We start from the raw sequence: 13,773 nt of genomic DNA, 5'->3' as shown, positions 1-13,773 counted from the left end.
CCAGGGAACTACAGGCCGGTGAGCCTTACTTCAGTGGTAGGGAAATTACTGGAGAGAATTCTTCGAGACAGGATCTTCTCCCATTTGGACACAAATGGACATATTAGTGAGAGGCAGCATGGTATTGTGAAGCGGAGGTCGTGTGTCACTAACTTAATAGAGTTTTTCGAGGAGGTCACTAAGATGATGGATGCAGGTAGGGCAGTGGATGTTGTCTATATGGACTTCAGTAAGGCCTTTGACAAGGTCTCTCATGGTAGACTAGTACAAAAGGTGAAGTCACACGGGATCATGGGGGAGCTGGCAAGGTGGATACAGAACTGGCTAGGTCATAGAAGGCAGAGAGTAGCAATGGAAGGATGCTTTTCTAATTGGAGGGCTGTGACCAGTGGTGTTCCACAGGGATCAGTGCTGGGAACTTTGCTCTTTGTAGTATATATAAATGATTTGGAGGAAAATGTAACTGGTCTGATTAGTAAGTTTGCAGATGACACAAAGGTTGGTGGAATTGCGGATAGCGATGAGGACTGTAAGAGGATACAGCAGGATTTAGATTGTTTGGAGACTTGGGCGGAGAGATGGCAGATGGAGTTTAATCCGGACAAATGTGAGGTAATGCATTTTGGAAGGTCTAATGCAGGTAGGGAATATACAGTGAATGGTAGAACCCTCAAAAGTATTGAAAGTCAAAGAGATCTAGGAGTACAGGTCCACAGGTCATTAAAAGGGGCAACACAGGTGGAGAAGGTAGTCAAGAAGGCTTACGACATGCTTGCCTTCATTGGTCGGGGCATTGAGTATAAGAATTGGCAAGTCATGTGGTGGAGTTGTGGATAGTAAGGAGGGCTGTTGTCGGCTGCAAAGAGACATAGATAGGATGCAGAGCTGGGCTGAGAAGTGGCAGATGGAGTTTAACCCTGAAAAGTGTGAGGTTGTCCATTTTGGAAGGACAAATATGAATGCGGAATACAGGGTTAATGGTAGAGTTCTTGGCAATGTGGAGGAGCAGAGAGATCTTGGGGTCTATGTTCATACATCTTTGAAAGTTGCCACTCAAGTGGATAGAGCTGTGAAGAAGGCCTATGGTGTGCTCGCGTTCATTAACAGAGGGATTGAATTTAAGAGCCGTGAGGTGATGATGCAGCTGTACAAAACTTTGGTAAGGCCACATTTGGAGTACTGTGTACAGTTCTGGTCGCCTCATTTTAGGAAGGATGTGGAAGCTTTGGAAAAGGTGCAAAGAAGATTTACCAGGATGTTGCCTGGAATGGAGAGTAGGTCTTACGAGGAAAGGTTGAGGGTGCTCGGCCTTTTCTCATTAGAACGGAGAAGGATGAGGGGCGACTTGATAGAGGTTTATAAGATGATCAGGGGAATAGATAGAGTAGACAGTCAGAGACTTTTTCCCCAGGTGGAACACACCATTACAAGGGGACATAAATTTAAGGTGAAAGGTGGAAGATATAGGAGGGATGTCAGAGGTAGGTTCTTTACCCAGAGAGTAGTGGGGGCATGGAATGCACTGCCTGTGGAAGTAGTTGAGTCGGAAACATTAGGGACCTTCATAGATTACATAGAACATACAGTGCAGAAGGAGGCCATTCGGCCCATCGAGTCTGCACCGACCCACATTAATCCCTCACTTCCACCTTATCCCCGCAACCCAATAACCCCTCCCAACCCTTATGGACACTACGGGTAATTTTAGCATGGCCAATCCACCTAACCTGCACGTCTTTGGACTGTGGGAGGAAACCGGAGCACCCGGAGGAAACCCACGCGGACACGGGGAGAACGTGCAAACTCCGCACAGACAGCTATTGGATAGGGACATGGATTACGGTTAAATGATATCGTGTAGATTTATTTGTTCTCAAGGGCAGCACGGTAGCATTGTGGATAGCACAATTGCTTCACAGCTCCAGGGTCCCAGTTTCGATTCCGTCTTGGGTCACTGACTGTGCGGAGTCTGCACGTCCTCCCCGTGTCTGCGTGGGTTTCCTCTGGGTGCTCCGGTTTCCTCCCACAATCCAAAGATGTGCAGGTTAGGTGAATTGGCCAATGATAAATTGCCCTTAATGTCCAAATTGCCCTTGGTGTTGGGTGAAGGTGTTGAGTTTGGGTAGGGCGCTCTTTCCAAGAGCCGGTGCGGGCTCGGGGGGCCGAGTGGCCTCCTTCTGCTCTGTAAATTCAATGATAATCTATGATTAATCTAGGACAAAGGTTCGGCACAACATCGTGGGCCGAAGGGCCTGTTCTGTGCTGTATTTTCTATGTTCTATGTTCTATGTTCTATGTTGCAGCTGTATTGAACCTTAGTTAGGCCACACTTGGAGTATAGTGTTCAATTCTGGTCGCCACACTACCAGAAGGATGTGGAGGCTTTAGAGAGGGTGCAGAAGAGATTTACCAGAATGTTGCCTGGTATGGAGGGCATTAGGTATGAGGAGCGGTTGAATAAACTCGGTTTGTTCTCACTGGAACGAAGGAGGTTGAGGGGAGACCTGATAGAGGTCTACGAAATTATGAGGGGCATAGACAGAGTGGATAGTCAGAGGCTTTTCCCCAGGGTAGAGGGGTCAATTACTAGGGGGCATAGGTTTAAAGTGAGAGGGGCAAGGTTTAGAGTAGATGTACGAGACAAGTTTTTTACGCAGAGGGTAGTGGGTGCCTGGAACTCGCTGCCGGAGGAGGTGGTGGAAGCAGGGACGATAGTGACATTTGAGGGGCATCTTGACAAATACACGAATAGGATGGGAATAGAGGGATACGGACCCAGGAAGTGTAGAAGATTGTAGTTTAGTCGGGCAGCAAGGTCAGCATGGAGGGACGAAGGGCCTGTTCCTGTGCTGTACATTTCTTTGTTCTTGAAACTGTTTAAATGGCCATTTTTGCGGGGAAAGCACTATTAAAATCGGCTCTTTAAAGTAATTCTTTAAAATAATCTTTTAAATAATCTGTGCTGACTGGAGGTCACTATTTAAATGTTCTCCCTTTAATGTAGTGCAGGGCACTATTTTAGTTTCTCTGTTGAGTGGAGAACACTTTTTCAATCATCTCTTTTGAATGTCGGACTGTATTTAAATAGACGCAGTTTAATGTAGGAAACTGTTTAATTCGTCTATTTAATGTGTGGCATTGTTTAAATGACCTCACATTGTTGTAGTAGTTTGTGTTTAATATTGTACATGGCTTAAATAGTCTCTGTTAAATTCAGGACACTGGTTCAATAAACTATTTCTAAAACGGATATATTTTTAATGTTAGTCTCCGCTTCATGTAGGACACTCATTCAAAGATCTTTTTTAAACTTCGTTCATGGGATGTGGGCACCGCAGTCTGTGCCATAATTTTCGGCCAATCCTCAATGTTGCAGCAGTTAATAGTCAACAACATAGATGTGGGTCTGATGTCACATGTAGGCCGGACCAGGTAAAGGCGGCAGGTTTCCTCCCGGAAGGACATTTGTGAACCAGATGGGTTTTTACGACAACAGACAATTGTTTCATGGTCACCATCAGATTTCAGTGAATTCAAATGTCACCATCTGCCATGGTGGGACTTGAACCTGCGTCCCCAGAGCAGTGCTTAGGGTCTCTGAGTCTTTCCTTAACTCGTCCAATGGAAATACCACAACGCCACCGCCTCCCCTCTACACCTATTCCTGATACCTTTTGGCAGTCACCGAATCTTGTCCCCACCCTCTCTTTGCCTTCCGCACCCGGTGACAGTCATTCCCATCTCTCCGAATCCTTTCTAAACATACTGAAAATCTTCCTTAGCTCCTCATTCCCTCCCCACCCATTGAAAGTTCCCTTGACCCCTGTCACCACCGCTTTTCTCTCCGCTGAAACGTTTCCCAGCTCCATCTGCACTCACTGGAAATTCCCCTCACTATTCTTCTCCCTCCGACCGTTCAAATATCTTGGAGCAAGATCAATCCATCTGTGACGCAGAAAACCTCTTCCCCTCCAGAGCGAATATCGTTCCGTCCGCTAAAACCTTTCCCAGTCCTCTACCTTTGCGGTAACCTACAACCACGCATGGTGTTCGGAACCCCCTGCCCCCCCCCCCCCCCTCCCCCATGGGGACTAGAGACCCTTCACGGTGTCCTGAAGCCCTCCATGGCGCCGAGAGGTTCTTCACAGTGCCCTGAGCCCCTCCATGGCGCCTCGAGACCCTTCACGGTGCCCTGAAGCCCTCCATGGCGCCGAGAGGTTCTTCACAGTGCCCTGAGCCCCTCCATGGCGCCGAGAGACCCTTCACGGTGTCCTGAAGCCCTCCATGGCGCCGAGAGAACCTTCACGGTTTCCTGAACTCCCCCATGGCGCCTAGAGACACTTCACGGTGCCCTGCCACCCCCCGTAGCGCCTGGAATCCTTCCCAGCGCCCAGCCCTCCTCCATGGCGCCAAGAGGCCCATAATGGTGCCCTGCACCCATCCTTGGCGCCTGGAAACCCTTAACGGTGCTCTACACCCCTCCAAAGCGCCCAGGGACCCGTGACGATGCCCTGAACCACTCCATGGCACCTAGAGACCCTTCATGGTGCCCAGACCCCCTCCATGGCGCCCAGAGACCCTTCACGGTGCCCTGACCCCCTCCATGGCGCCCAGAGACCCTTCACTGTGTCCTGACCCCGTCCATGATGCCGAGAAACCCGCAACGGTGTTCTGAAACACTTTACGGCGCCTAGAAACCGTTAACGGTTCCGGGAAAACTTTTGTGGTCACCTGAAAACATCCGGGGTGCCGTGAAAAATGAAAGCAAACCTCAGCACCCACTGAACATTTCCTCCACACTCTGATCTCCTGCACCATCCTCTGAATCACTTCACCATCCTCTTACCCACCCACTAAATCCCTTCCCTATTTTCTGAATCAATTGCCGAGCTCCAGAACCATTTCCATGGTTACCTTCTATCACTTCCAGACCCCCAGCTCGTTCTCCATAGCCCAGTACTTGAGACATCCTCACATGTAAGTGGTCAGAGAGCTGATATTGTGGCCCCCTATCTTATCTCAGACCATTTGCATCGACCTCCCCTCCCCTTTATCTGGAATGTACACATCTGTTTCCAGCCTCAATTCAAACCGGACACCTTCGCTACAGACAGCCTGATCCTGAGGGTTAACAAGACATGAAGCAGTGACCAATGCAGTAAGTTTTATTTCTGATTACAGGCCATTATCCAGACAGCAGGAATACAAGGTCAGGTGTTAGAGGAGTGAAGTAATAAATTAGCCTGTTGTCCAGGAAAGAAGCTTCCTTTCAGTGAGAACATGGAGATCCCGGGTTGATGGTCGCCCCTCACTGGATCATTCATCTTTACCTTCAATCCGATTTTGACCATTCATCTTTCGATAGAATTTTTTTTTTTTCCGGGAAAGGGGAACGTCAGGTATCATCTTCTCAGTGATTGGCACATCACTGAGTCTGGTCACGTCACTCGGCGGATGTTTTGAACGATAACCCCCTAAAAGTAAAAGAAAACATGATGAAGGAATTAAATACGGGTTATTCAGCCTGATGGAGAACAATGAGAAAACAGAAAGCAGAATCTGTCAGCCTGACAGGGGCACACTCGGCACAAAGCAGCAACATTAGGTTTGTTGTATATAATAATATTCCACAGTTTACAGCCTCCCACTCCAGAACTTGAAAAAGCCCACTCCGTCTCTCCATCTCTTGGTCTGTACAAACTCACTCCCTCCACCTCCTGGTCTGTACAAACTCACTCCCTCCACCTCCTGGTCTGTACAAACTCACGCCCTCCACCTCCTGGTCTGTACAAACTCACGCCCTCCACCTCCTGGTCTGTACAGACTCCGTCCCTCCCTCCACCTCCTGGTCTGTACAGACTCCCTCTACCTCCTGGTCTGTACAAACTCACCGTCTCCCTCCAACTCCTGGTCTGTACAAACTCACTCCCTCCACCTCCTGGTCTGTACAAACTCCCTCCCTCCCTCCACCTCCTGGTCTGTACAGACTCCCTCCACCTCCTGGTCTGTACAAACTCCCTCCCTCCCTCCACCTCCTGGTCTGTACAAACTCACTCTCTCCACCTCCTGGTCTGTACAAACTCACCGTCTCCCTCCACCTCCTGGTCTGTACAAACTCCCTCCCTCCCGCCACCTCCTGGTCTGTACAAACTCCCTCCACCTCCTGGTCTGTACAAACTCCCTCCCTCCCTCCACCTCCTGGTCTGTAGAAACTCCCTCCCTCCACCTCCTGGTCTGTACAAACTCACTCTCTCCACCTCCTGGTCTGTACAAACTCACCGTCTCCCTCCACCTCCTGGTCTGTACAAACTCCCTCCCTCCCGCCACCTCCTGGTCTGTACAAACTCCCTCCACCTCCTGGTCTGTACAAACTCCCTCCCTCCCTCCACCTCCTGGTCTGTAGAAACTCCCTCCCTCCACCTCCTGGTCTGTACAAACTCCCTCCCTCCACCTCCTGGACTGTACAAATACACCCCCTCCAACTTCTCGTCTGTACAAACTCCCTCCACCTCCTGGTCTGCACAAACTCACTCCCTCCACCTCCTGGTCAGTACAAACTCCCTCACTCCCTCTACCTCCTGGTATTGACAACTCACTCCCTCCACCTCCTGGTCTGTACAAATTCAATCCCTCCACCTCATGGTCTGTACAAATTCACTCTCTCCCTCCACCTCTTGGTCTGTACAAACCCACTCCCTCCCTCCTCCTCCTGGTCTGTACAAACGCACTCCCTCCACCTCCTGGTCTGTACAAACTCCCTCCCTCCACCTCCTGGTCTGTACAAACTCACTCCCTCCACCTACTGGTCTGTACAAACTCACTCCCTCCACCTCTTGGCCTGTACAAACTCCCTCCCTCCACCTCCTGGTCTGTACAAACTCACTCCCTCCCTCCACCTTCTGGTCTGTACAAACTCACTCCTTGCCCCCACCTCCTGGTCTGTACAAACTCACTCCCTCCACCTCCTGGTCTGTACAAACTCACTCCCTCCACCTCCTGGTCTGTACAAACTCACTCCCTCCACCTCCTGGTCTGTTCAAACTCCCTCACTCCCTCCACCTCCTGGTCTTCACAAACACACTCCCTCCACCTCCTGGTCTGTACAAATTCACTCCATCCACCTCCTGGTCTGTACAAACTCCCTCCCTCCACCTCCTGGTCTGTACAAACTCCCTCCCTCCACCTCCTTGTCTGTACAAACTAACACCCTTCTCCTCCTGCTCTGTACAAACTCACTCCCTCCCTCCACCTCCTGGTGTTTACAAACTCACCCACTCCACCTCCTGGTCTGTATAAACCCACTCCCCCCTCCTCCTCCTGGTCTGTACAAGTACACTGCCTCCCTCCACCTCCTGGTCTGTGCAAACTCCCTCCCTCCCTCCACCTCCTGGTGTTTACAAACTCACTCCCTCCACCTCATGGCCTGTACAAACTCACTCCCTCCTCCTCCTGGTTCGTACAAACTCAGTCCCTCCACCTCCTGGTGTTTACAAACTCCCTCCCTCCAACTCCTGGTCTGTACAAATTCACTCCGTCCCTCCACATCCTGTTCTGTACAAATTCACTCCGTCCCTCCACATCCTGGTCTGTACGAACTCCCACCCTCTACCTCCTGTACCGAAGTACAGTGAAAATTAAATGGGGAGAAATGGCTGATGGAGATGCTGATCCTGTCCTCACACACAGTCCACATTCTCACAATCTGTAGCAGTGTCAGTGACCAGGAGCAGTAACTGAATTCTGCAATAAGGACAATGACAGAGTTTCCGGATCAATGATCCCACTATGACCCAGCATCGTGCCCCGCACAGTAACTTGTGGTTTCATTATTGATCCGTGTGGACCAGCTCACAAAACCAACAAGCCCCGCGAAACACTCCGATAGTGACTAAAATATCAGAGATTTACCAATGGAGATTGTTTATCCTGAATTCTTCAGTTTGTTTTAGAATCTCACAATCCACATCTCTTAACCTATCAAACTATTGCACACAAAGAAAATACAATCGCTTTAAAATTAATCTGCATGAACCCCAGCGGCTTTAGTGTTGGAGAACGTTGAGAGATTCTTACTTCCTTCCATAATATCTAGTCTCGCTCCAGTAGGATTGCTCTGAATCAGCACGAGAAGTACAAGCACCAGGAACAGCGCTTTCTGCATCTTCACTGGGGTCTGTCAGAGTTACGGTCAGAATGCTGGTGTAGATCTGCTCTCTATCTAATCGCGGAGTGTTGCTGCTTTTATAATCCCACGAGCGGGCGTGTCTGCTTCCTGGTGATATCATTGGAAACTGTTTTCCTTAATGCTGCCTTATTTCCATGAATGTCACCTTTAGCAAAGCCAGATCCACACAGCTGCTAAACTGAACAATGTAAAGGGGACAGCAGCGTACCTCGCTAGTGTTCCACATGATGTGTTCCTCTTGCTGACAGCCTCTCCCTCCGAAATGAAGCTGTGCTTAGAGTGCATATACAGACACAGTGCCTGTAAAATGTTCATCAAAACCCCTGAATTTGGACGAACGTCCTTTGTTGTGAAGGTTAATAGCACATCTGTATCTCAGATCCTGTCTCGTTGTCTACGGCCATCTTCAGATCCCTATCCACATGTAGGTCCGGACACTGTATCCCAGCACTCTTCAGACCGGAGACATTATTTCCGTGTAGTCTCTCCCTATCACTCTTGTCAAAATGCATCACGTCACAACGAAGGAAAACAAGAGCAAAGCAAATTACAGCACAAGAGCAGGCCCTTCGGCCCTTCAAGACTGCAGCCACTTTGCTGCCCGTCTGAAAGGCGCTTCTGTGGCCGCGAAAGGACTCCAGGTTGGTAGTTTGCCTCCCTGATGCCAAAGTCCTGGACGTCTTTGAGCGGCTGCAGAGCACTTCAAACGGAAGAAATCAGACAGAGGTCATTGTCCACATTGGCAGGAATGACATAGGAGAAGGAGTAGCGAGGTCCTGTAACCGCAATTTACGCAGCTCGGTGCAAGGTTAAAAAGCAAATCCTCTAGGGTTGTAATCTCAGGAATACTCCAGGTGCCATGTACTCGCAAGGCTAGCAACAGGGATATAGTGCAGATGAACACGTGGCTAAAGAACTGGTGCAGAAGGGAGGGCTTCAATTTTTTGGATCACTGGGATGTGTTCCACGGAAGGCGAGGCCTGTACAAGGGCGGGTTACACCTGAACTAGAGGGGCACCATTACCCTGACTGGGAGGCTTGCTTGTATGCTATGTGTCTTACTTGTTATACTCCGTGCATTGAAGAAGATACACTCCAGACCTCCAGGCCCACTGAGTTCGACCTCCCTCAGCCTACCCTTCCTGTTATCCAGGCTGACACTGGTACCATGCTCATACCCAGTTTATGCACTTGCTAGCTGACTGTTCTGATTCCCATCCCTGCCAAATTAGTTTAAACCCACCCGAACAATACAGCTGTAGATGGTTGGGCCATGGCACTATCCTGAGGAACTCCTGCAGCGATGTCCAACCATCATACTTTCTGCCAGGTATGACTCCAACCAGCGGAGGGTTTTCCCCGATTCCCATTGACTCCAGTTTAGCTAGGGCTCCTTGATGCCACACTCGGTCAAATGCTGCCGTGATATCAAAGGCCGTCACTCTCACTTCACCTCTGGCAGTCAACTCTTTCGTCAATGTTTGAACCAAGGCTGTAATGAGGTCATAGGTTGAGTGACACTTGCGGTACTGAAACTGAGCATCCGTGAAGGGGTTATTGCTGAGTAAGTACCGCTTGATAGCACTGTTGATGGCTCCTTACATCACTTTGCTCATGATGAAGAGTAGGCTGATAAGGAGGTAACTGGTTGTGTTGGATGGGTTCGGTGTCTTGTGTACAGGACACACCTGGGCAATTTTCCACATTGCCGGTAGATGCCATTGTTGGAGTTCTACTGGAACAGTTTGGCGAGGGGTGCGGCAAATTCTGGAGCATAAGTCTTCAGTACTCTTGCCGGAATATTGTCAGGACCTATAGCCTTTGCAGAATCCAGTGTCTTCTGCCGTTTCTTCATATCACGTGGAGCAAATCGTATTGGCTGAAGACTGACGTCTGTGATGCTTGGGACCTCCGGAGGAGACCAAGCTATGTAATCCACACGGCACATCTGGCTGAAGATTGCTGCGAATGCCTAGCCTTGTGTTTTGCACATACGTGCTGGGCACCTCCATTATGGAGATATTTGTGAAGTCCTTTCCTCCAGTGAGTTATTTAATTGTCCAACGCCATTCACGGCTGGATGTAGGAGTACTGCAGAGCTTAGATCTCATGCGTTTCTTGTGGAATCACTTTGCTCTGTCTATTATTTGCTGCGTACGATGTTTGGCTCACACGCAGTCCTGTGTCGTAGCTTCACCAGGTTGACTCCTCATTTTTCGGTACGCCTGGTGTTGCTCCTTTCAGGCTCTCTTCTTACTCTTCATTCAACTAGGTTTGAACCCCTGTCTTGGTAGTAATGGTAGAGTGGGGGATATCCCAGGCCATGACGTTGCAGATTGTAGTTGAATACAATTCTGCTGCTGCTGACGGCCCACAGCTCCTCATGGATCCCCAGTCTTCAGTTGCTACATATTTTCGAAGTCTACTCCATTCAGCTCGTTGTTAGTGCTACACAACACAATGGAGGGTATCATCAAACTGAAGACGGGACCTTGTCTACATAAGAACTGGACGATGGTCACTTGCACCTATATTGTTATGGACATGCGCATCTGCAGCAGGCAGATTGGTGAGGAAGAGGTCAACTATGCTTTTCCCTCTTGCTGGATCCTTCACCACCTGCTTCAGTCCCAGTCTGGCCGGAATGTCCTTTAGGACCCAGCCAGCGCGGTCTGTGGTGGTATTACCGAGTCGCTCTTGGTGACAAACATTGAAGTGCCTCACCCAGAACACATGCTGCATCCTTGCCACGCTCAGAGTTTCCTCCGAGTGGGATTTGAATCCAGGTCCCCAGATTATTATCCTGTGTCTCTGGATTATGAGTCCAGCGACGATACCAGTCAGCCACCGCCTTCACAGTGGAACACCATCTTCGTGTATTTCATGATGCCTTTCTTATATTCCTTTTTTATCTCTGTCGCACATCCCGACTACTGATAGGGCGTCTGTACCTAACTCCCATCAGGCTTTTTCCCCTTTCTACCCCTCAACTCTACCCACGCAGATTCTATGCCTTCCGACCCAATATCGCTTCTGACCATCAATTGGATTTATTTCCATACGAACAATACAACCACGTTCCCTCGTCCCATCTTCTTGTCCTTTCTGGAGGACATATATCATTGGATAGTCAAATCCCACCCTGATCCCCTTGCTACCACGAGTCTATGATGCCCCCAACATCGTACCGGCCAAATTTCAATGTGCGCGACCACCTTATTCACCTTGTTTCGTATAATGCGGGCAATTAGGTGCAACCCCCCTCATTCCAGAATAGACCGCCACCATGCCCCACTACGTTATCATATTTGTCCCCTCTTTTGCTTCAGCTGAAGTTAGACTTCTGCCACCTTCTACTGTTGTACTAGGTGTTCTGGAAACTTTATTATCCTTTGTGGAGGCCTCAGCCCCTTTAATTAAATTAAAGTCCTCGCCATTGAAATGCACTTCTACCTTCTCCTTCTAGATGGAGTTTCTCATTCTTCATAGAACTGAATCACCACCCGCACCCGCCCCCCCCCCCCCCCCCCGCCCCACCCCGCGCCACTATTTAGTTAAAAGCCCTGCCTACAGCCCGAGGTCTGCTATTCGCCAAGACTCTGGTGCAAGTATGATTCAGATGAACGTGCCAATGTTACATGGATTTGAACCGATTTCTCCCAAAAATTATCTTTCCCTCCTTTATCTTATTTACCAGTACCAATTGTCATGTGACAGTCCCTTTAATAAAAGTGTGTTTTATCAAATGGCTGCAGCGATGTCATTTGTAGGTGGATCTGGAATGTGATTCTGCGTTTTACTTCCTGCGTTTTGAGCTGGAGGCTGTTTTGGGCTCTGTGCTTTAGTTTCACTTTCAGTTGGAGAGCTGCGTTCAAACCAAGCAGGTGTATACTGGTCTCTCTCTCTCTATGTTAAGCAAGATGTTCACATCACTTGATAATTTAAAAGTGATAGCTGTTCTCTGTAAATAACTCAAACCTTCTGTCTTTGGTAAAAAGTGTTTTGGCTGATGGGTGTTGTTAGGAAAGTTACTAAGAGTTACCTATAGAGTACAGTATCTTTTTGGGGAGTTATCAGTGTTGGTAGTTGGAAAGACGTTTACTGGTCAGTTTATAAAATTTTAACTGAATTCATAGAATAAACATTGTTTCGTTTTAAAAATACTTTAGATCTCTGTTGCATCACACCTGTAAATTGGGCCCTTGTGCACCCCATAACCAAAATCTATTAAAAGTTGTGGGTCAGGTGAACTCCATGATATACTTTGGTGTTCTCTAAACCCTGGCTCATGTCACAATTAGCTCGTGGCTCAGATATCAATCCAGAGATTATTACCTTTTCAGTTCTCTTTTTTAAAAATTCAATTCCTAGAACTCACACTCACGTAGCAGAACCTCTGTCCTAGTTCTAGCTATGCCTTGGGTACCAACGTAGACCACTAGAACTGGATCATTACTCTCCTACTCCGAGTGCACAGCAGTACCGCGAGAGAAGACCTGAGCGGGATCATGCAGCGAGGCAATGTGGGTAGAGATCAGAAACAGGGAGGGTACAGCCAAACTTTTGTGGTTTTACTATAGGACTCAGCCAGCGGGAGATAGAGGATCAGATATGCAGGCAGATTTTGTAAAGGTTTAAAATTAACAGGATTGTTGTGGGGGGTAATATTCACTGTCCATATATTGACTGGGACGCATTTATTTCCAGGGGCTTGGATCTGGTAGAACTTGTACGGAGCATCCATGTGGGCTTCTTGAAACAATATATAGATAGTCCAACTGGGAAAGGGTCCACACTGGGTCTGGCACAGCGGAATGACCATGGCCAGGCTTTCGAAATTTCAGTTGGGGAACATTACATGTAGAGTGACCATAATCTATTTTGTTTTAAGGTACTGTTAGACAAAGATAAGAGTTGTCCTCGGGTGAAGGTGCTAATTTGGTGGAAGGCTGATTATAACAATATTCGGCAGGAACTGAACAGTCCAGATTGGGAGACGGGGGGGGGGGTGGGGGGAGGCGGAGGTTTGAGAGTAAATCAACATCTGGCATGTGGAACGGTTTCTAATGTCAGTTGAAGGAAGTCAGGACCGGGATGATCCTGTGAGGAAGAATAAGAAGGACAAGTTTCTTGGATAACGAGGGATATTGTGAGCCAGGTCCAAAGTAAAATGAAGCATGTGTAAGGGCTGGATGGCTGGGAACACACAAAGCCTGTGAGGAATTTAAATAAAACAGGAAGGAACATACGCTCGGAGTCAGGGCTTAAAGGGTCATGAAAAACGTCATCGGGAAACAGGATTAAAAAAAAGCCCAAGTCTGTTCGACAAATATAACGGGAAAGAGATGAGCCAGTTCAACGGTTGGCCAAGTGAAGGACAACGGAGGGAATATCTGCTTGGAACCAGAGGAAATCGGCGAGGTACTGAATGAGCACTTTGCATCAGCATTCACCACAGAGAACGACTTGAGGGATGATGTGTCTGGGGAAGGGTGGGTTACATTGGTCAGCTCAGGCTTGTGGAGCCTAAAGGCCTGCTCCTGTCCTGTACCTTTCTTTGTTCTTTGTTCATCTTCACCCCAGACGAG

The 13,773-nt window shown here is 48.6% G+C and overlaps 1 long non-coding RNA gene across 1 annotated transcript; it reads right to left on the bottom strand.

Annotated features, from left to right (window-relative positions):
* Nucleotides 1-5,149: 5,149 nt before the first annotated feature.
* LOC140406129 (uncharacterized) lies at nt 5,150-8,322 on the bottom strand. The gene is made up of 2 exons (XR_011939052.1): nt 8,074-8,322; nt 5,150-5,474 (listed from the first exon to the last, which is right to left on the bottom strand). It is a non-coding gene; the product is annotated as an uncharacterized lncRNA (long non-coding RNA).
* Nucleotides 8,323-13,773: the final 5,451 nt, after the last annotated feature.

Source organism: Scyliorhinus torazame, unplaced genomic scaffold (assembly GCF_047496885.1).
Source record: "Scyliorhinus torazame isolate Kashiwa2021f unplaced genomic scaffold, sScyTor2.1 scaffold_279, whole genome shotgun sequence".
NCBI classification, from domain to species: Eukaryota; Metazoa; Chordata; class Chondrichthyes; order Carcharhiniformes; family Scyliorhinidae; genus Scyliorhinus; species Scyliorhinus torazame.
Note: the sequence above shows the minus strand (reverse complement) of the source record. Positions and strands in the feature narration are given on the sequence as shown.